Source organism: Borostomias antarcticus (genome assembly GCF_949987555.1).
Source record: "Borostomias antarcticus genome assembly, chromosome: 6".
Classification (NCBI taxonomy): Eukaryota; Metazoa; Chordata; class Actinopteri; order Stomiiformes; family Stomiidae; genus Borostomias; species Borostomias antarcticus.
In genome coordinates, this window is record NC_140239.1 from 24,461,717 (window position 1) to 24,468,131 (window position 6,415).

Consider the following 6,415-nt stretch of genomic DNA (forward strand, 5'->3'; position numbering starts at 1 on the left):
CAGAGATGAGCCCAATGATGGTGGTGTCGTAAGCAAACTTCAGGAGTGTTTCTGTAAGTACTGTAAGTGCAGCTGTTCGTATACAGGGATAGGAGTAAAGGACACAGCCTTGTGGGGAACCGGTGCTGATGATCCGAATGTTAGAAATGTGTTTCCACAGCTTCACATGCTGCTTTCTGTCAGAGGAAGATGGTGATTAGGCACGTGCACCTGGCAGAGCTTGTCCTCCTGCTTGGCCGGGAGGATGGTGTTAAAGGCAGAGCTGAAGTCCACAAACAGGATCCTGCCACAGACCTGTTGGCTCTGTAGGCAAACTGCCAGAGGTCCATGAGTGGATCCTTGATGGTTTATACAAGGCACTCAAATGGGTTAATGGGTCCGTAGTCATTAAATTCTGGGATCCTTGTTTTTGTTTTTTATTGAGCTGTCTACCACCTCACCCTGCCAGCGTTCCCAGAGGGCAGGGGTGTCAAACTCAAATACACAGTGGGCCAAAATGTAAAACTTGAACAAAGTCGCGGGCCAACATTGAACAAATGAAAATTTTAATATGGACCCAAACAAGTTTTGCTTTAACATTGAATATGCACTTATCACTTTCGCTTTTGGTGCGCATCAATGGTGTGCACTAACATATGTGAATACGCCCTCAGACACAAGTGTTGGTGCTCCATCTGCTCAGTAGAGAAGCTTGTAAAACCCTAACTGTCCTACAGCCAGGCAGACAGACAGACAGCCGGCATGCAGACAGACAGCCAGGCAGACAGGCAGGCAGACAGGCCGGCAAGAAGGCAGACAGGATTGAATGAACAGGAACAGAGTAAACACAGCGGCCGGCTACTGTAGGTCAACACAGGTGTCTCTATCACAGTGAGACGTTACATAACGTAGCTTCTGTTTTCTGCCTTTCTTTTCGCCATTTTTAAGAAGGGGTAACACGGTTACAGTTGTAGTATGAGATTGCTATGACTACTGTCACAGAAGAGAGGGCGTTTCTGGGTCCTGTCTTGATTGAAGCGCCAAAACAACAGCAGAGCATTATGGGATTTGTAGTATTAGCGGTGAATGCACTGTATAATACTGGCGGGCCAGCTCTAGTAGTCATTTGGTATTGCCTTGCGGGCCAAATATAATTACACTGTGGGCCAAATTTGGCCCGCGGGCCAGAGTTTGACACACCTGCCATAGGGGAATAATAAGTCCATGACACTGCATTATAAGTAATTTCATTCTCATTTTGATAAAATGTGACTTTATTCACAATATGTTTTTTGAAAAAGAGACGTATGGGGTGTGTTGTACAAATACAGTGACCCTTTCACCTTAAAGGAGTAGTAAAGGGAAAATGCATGTTTAGCCCTGTTTTAAGGTTACTTATGATCATATACAATGGTTCAGATCAAAATGTTGACAAAGCTAGCATTTTCGAGAAAGTTGATAATTGCTCTACCACCATTTTGGTCATACAATGGATGTGGATGGGCATCTTGAAAAATCATTCAAAAACATGTTAAACTCGATTTCAAAGACAAGAAACTCACCTAGGTGTTAGTTGGCATTCTGACATATAATTCGCCATAAAGAAAGATTCTAGTTCATCTGGAAAGGCTTTTTCAAATATTTAGCATAGAACTATTTAGTCGCAGCACATACGTGTGTAAACTTCCGCAAACTAGGTAGCCTAGCAACATAAACAATAACAATAGCTACCGTAAGTAGTTCCGCTTCCTGAATCCCCTCTGCGGATTGATCTACACATCTACAACGGTCGCTTCAATATAAGTCAATGGATTTCATAAAATGATCAATAAAACCCAACAGGATTCATACTTTGCGGCGAATTTGATGTCAGAAAACCACTTTCACCAATTACCCCCTCGGTGAGCTTCTTGTCTTTGAAATCGAGAGTTTAACATGTTTTTGAATGATTTTTCAAGATGCCCATCCACATCCATTGTATGACCAAAACGGTGGTAGAGCAATTATCAACTTTCTCGAAAATGCTAGCTTTGTCAACGTTTTGATCTGAACCATTTTATATGATCATAAGTAACCTTAAAACAGGGCTAAACATGATTTTCCCTTTACTACTCCTTTATGCTTTTATTAAATTAGGATTTATCTTAAGATTTATGCCCATTCAAAATACACTTGCCATGACATAGTGGATTATATGCCTGTGTGGTACAGGAATTATGGAGGGGGTGGGGATTAAGTAACCTTAAAACAGGGCTAAACATGCATTTTCCCTTTACTACTCCTTTAAGTCATTTTTACCTCTGCCCCAGCGAATCACGGGACGGGTCCACGAGCAGCCCATACACGGCCCGGACGGCCATTCATCTCCATTCATTTTTTGGACTAGGATTACGCAAAAACTACCAGATTGCTTTCCATGAAACTCAGTGGAGGGTTGTAGCATGGACAATTTAGAAGCCATTCAATTTTGGCACAGAGCCACGAAATGCATTCGGGACGGAGGTCTCGTCTCTCTGAGCACCATTTGTAGTTTATTTTTTATTTTACCTTTCATTTCACCAGGGGAGGCCATTAAGGCCGGGGTGTCATTTTCAATGGTGCCCTGGTTACAGGCAAATATAAAAACATTATACATTCAAACAAAATACAAATACATAATACAACTAGCCTACATCATGGGCTACAAAATCATGAAGACATTTTATATACCCTAATTAATTATTGAGGTTAGCCTGCATCCTTAAGTCACATCAGCCCCTCTCTATCTCTGTTGTTTGTGTTTTGCTGACCTCTGCTGTTTGAGGTTTACTGTACCATGGATCATAGTAAGAATTTTGCAGTGTTTATTTTCTAGAACAGATGAGCCTAAACAATATTGTTAGTGATCTGTGATGAATTTTAAAGTGAGGAGTGAGAGGAGGCCAGTGGTTTATTGCGGTTCATCTCTGTGATTACCTAGTTAGGTGTTGATCTGTGCAGGTGAAATAGGGTAGGACCGGGGGTGATTGTAACAATTTTTGTTTTTGATGTCATTACCTAATACCCACCTGAACTATTTGGATACAATTTGTATGTAGCTAATTTATCTCACGTAATGTTATGGCTACTTGCAGGTGTTCCTGTGGAGAGTGCCAATTATGCAAAATATAGCAGAAAATGTATGCTGACAGGTGGTAAGTCCAATGTTTAGTATAAATTATAATAAGTATAATAATAAATGTTCTTATTTCACTCGGGGGGCGGGGGGTGGTAGGGTAGGGCTAATTCAGATTTATGCGATGTGCAGATTCAGCATTTTAACTCTGTGAAATAAACAGCAGCAGACGGATGGATATTCCTTGCAGGGGCACTGCCAATAAGTGGTTGGCTGTTCCACTTCCTGGTATGCAGGTCTGGTGGGTAAATCTCCAGAGACAGGAAAGTACCTTTTGTGTATGTTTTTTCACCACACAGGACCTCTTTGTTGTGATTGGTCGTGGAAAAAACGGCATTGACCTCAGACGCGCCTTTCGGAAAGTAAATGACCCGTCCGTCCACCTGGTGGCGCTTTATGCCCGTCAGAATATTCTGTCAACATTTATTTCCCAGTCTGAATTTCTGACCCTCCGAAACACCCAAATTCTCACAGAAATTCGCCGCTATGGTACGTTTTGGTTTTATTCAGAGTCTATAGGCTACGAGTCTTTCTCATTCGTAAAGTTGTAGATGAGTGGCGCATCAATTTCACTTGACACACTGTCATATGTGCAGCATACACCTTGGCTAGGCCTACTGCTCGAAAATATGTTAAACCCATTGGCTTATAGCTTTGCACATTGCCAATAGGGCTCCATTGGCTGGAGTTGTGGTGACTACTGGGTTGGCATCCTCCTATTGGGCCTATCTGAAATTCCCTCCATCTCTGTTCCGGGATTTCACTATCTGAATGTCAGATTTATAGGACCCTCTTTGGTATAAAGTGAAACCAGGTTCCCTTAAGATACTTGTTATGGCTGCACACACATGCAAGTTTTGTAAGAACCAGCAGACCTTTTCTGTTACTTGTCTTCAAAGAGCCTCAGCCTCTGCGCCCTAGGGTGTCTATATTGTAAAGTGACATGTGCCTGTCTGAATAGCCTGCATCAAGTAACCAGCACTCTGTAAATTCAGAGAGAGGTATTGATTGACCCTCTTCAGATCATGGGTAGGCTGCTATTGACATGTGGTGCACCGCATCGAATGTCACGTCTCCAAAGGTTGAGATGATTTATACATTGTCATAACACACAAAGGGCGGTATGGATGACCCAGGGCAAAATGTGGTTATAATGTGGTAATACAGAGTCATGTTTCTCACCGAGAATATGAGTCAATACTGTGAAGCAGGAGGACATCAGGAGGGCTCTGCTTCATTTGTGAGGGCACTCTTTTTCACTAGGATGGGTAAACATAACAAGTTAATCTCACCCAGACTGGCACTCAGTCTGAAGTGAACTGACAACTACTGAGCCTATTATAGTCTCAGCAGGAGGTGAATACATGTGGCTCTATGTCAGCACCCATAAACACAGAGTTGCCAAGAGGTAATCTTACAACCTTCTCCACTCCAGGGCTTAGAGCAGAGAATCACTAGAGACTTGTCCTCCCATTGCACGTGCATCATATTGCGTTTGAGTGTCCCATCATGGGGTCTCACTCTCCTTTCTCTGGTTTCTGTGTTATAATGTGAACATCCATCCTGAGAGGGAAAGCATCTCCTTTTGGTGACTTTTCGCCTGGAATGTACAGAGGTTCTAACTAACAGTAAAAATGGTCCATTTGTTCTTGCCACCATTATTTCAAAGATGCTGGTCTGGGCTGTTTATCAGATTTCAGGAATGGTAGCCTATAGCCTACTCTCTGGACTGCCTGTCATGGCCGTGTCGAGGCTGTGTCCAGAGCAGCAGGGTTGAGACATATCCTGGCACCTCACCCTCTCCATTACTTATCCCTCTCCCGAGGAATGCTGGAATTGCAGCACAGGAAGTCACCTGATAGCATGTTCGGACCGTGTTCACACCATGTTGACAGGTCTGTCATGGTGAGGGTGAGTAATCTCTGGTGTCAAGTCTCATGCAGCATGGGTTTCTATGTAGCCTATGTGTAGCCTAAATGGTAGCATAGGCAGTTTGTCACAATTTCAACAGTGTAACAAATCTTGCATTGTTTATGAATTAAGTGGGAACACTTGTTCTTTATCTCTGTAAATCCCATAAATTTAGATGTAGGCTATGTTAAGACTGCCTTTGAAGGAAAAAATGCAAGGAATCCAGTTTGTTTTTTCAAACTCCAGACATGAAAGGACAGTATGGGTGAGGTCATTATCTAGGCTTACTTTAATTTCTTTATAAAAATTCTCCCAGTGTCCCATTTTAAATTCAAAACCTTTCAGGTCATTTTGAAGTGAATTATTTTGCTATTTTTCACCTTGTGAAATCTAGACGTAGCACCTTAAATAGAGAGAAGTGAGATACTTGACAGCTCAGTGTATCAGGTTCTGCTATGGCTCATTGCTTTGTGGTTAGATCAGATCAGATCAAGCCCTTAGGTCCATGCAGCAACACAAAGAGAAGCCCTCTGACTCATTTGGTGAGGTTTACTTTAATTTCCACTGTTGTTTTGATTCAGATTTAGTATGTACTGGTTAGGTAGGCTTGAATCATCATGACTGATCATTGATAAATGATTCGTAAGGAATTTCAAAACAGCCTCCTCGCCTGTCAACACAAACATAAGAATGTGAATTCTGGGTGCATTTCTTTTCAATATCTCAATCCGTATTCCCCTCAATATCAAATGGCTTTTCCATTGTCTTAATCTCCATGAGCGAACACAAAGAGTGGAGGCTAGACGTGTCCAGGTTTTCTCAGACACACCCTTCTACCCCTGGACGGGCCTCTCTCTGGTCTCAATGCCCTGGGGGCAGGTAGCTAGATAACTGAGAAGAGAACATGTTCACATGTCATCATATGCCTGCTTCTCTTAATGGAGAGGGATAGCCTATACCTGAATGTCAGACTTTGACTAGTTAAATAAATAATGGGATATGACGTTGTTTCTTTCTCTCATTGCAGGGAGCTAGTAAAAGTACTCCTCAAAACTAATGGATTATCAGTCTTATATGTATCCTATACTGTGTCCGTGTCTCAGATTTTTGTTGCACAAACGTCTGCTCAAAATGACACCTTGCAAACCCATTTAAATAAAAACTAGAATAAGTGTTAGTGGGAATGGTGACTGGAGGAGACAGAGGCTGGAATGTGAGATTCCTAAATCACGGTGAGAGTGCAGTAAACATTCTCCAGAGGTCAAGCAAGCTCATTTAGTATAACCCTTCTTTGACCCCAACAGTGACACATCATCCTCTGATTCACTACCAGTTATTTTTTATGTACATATAGCCTTTGTTATAATAAAC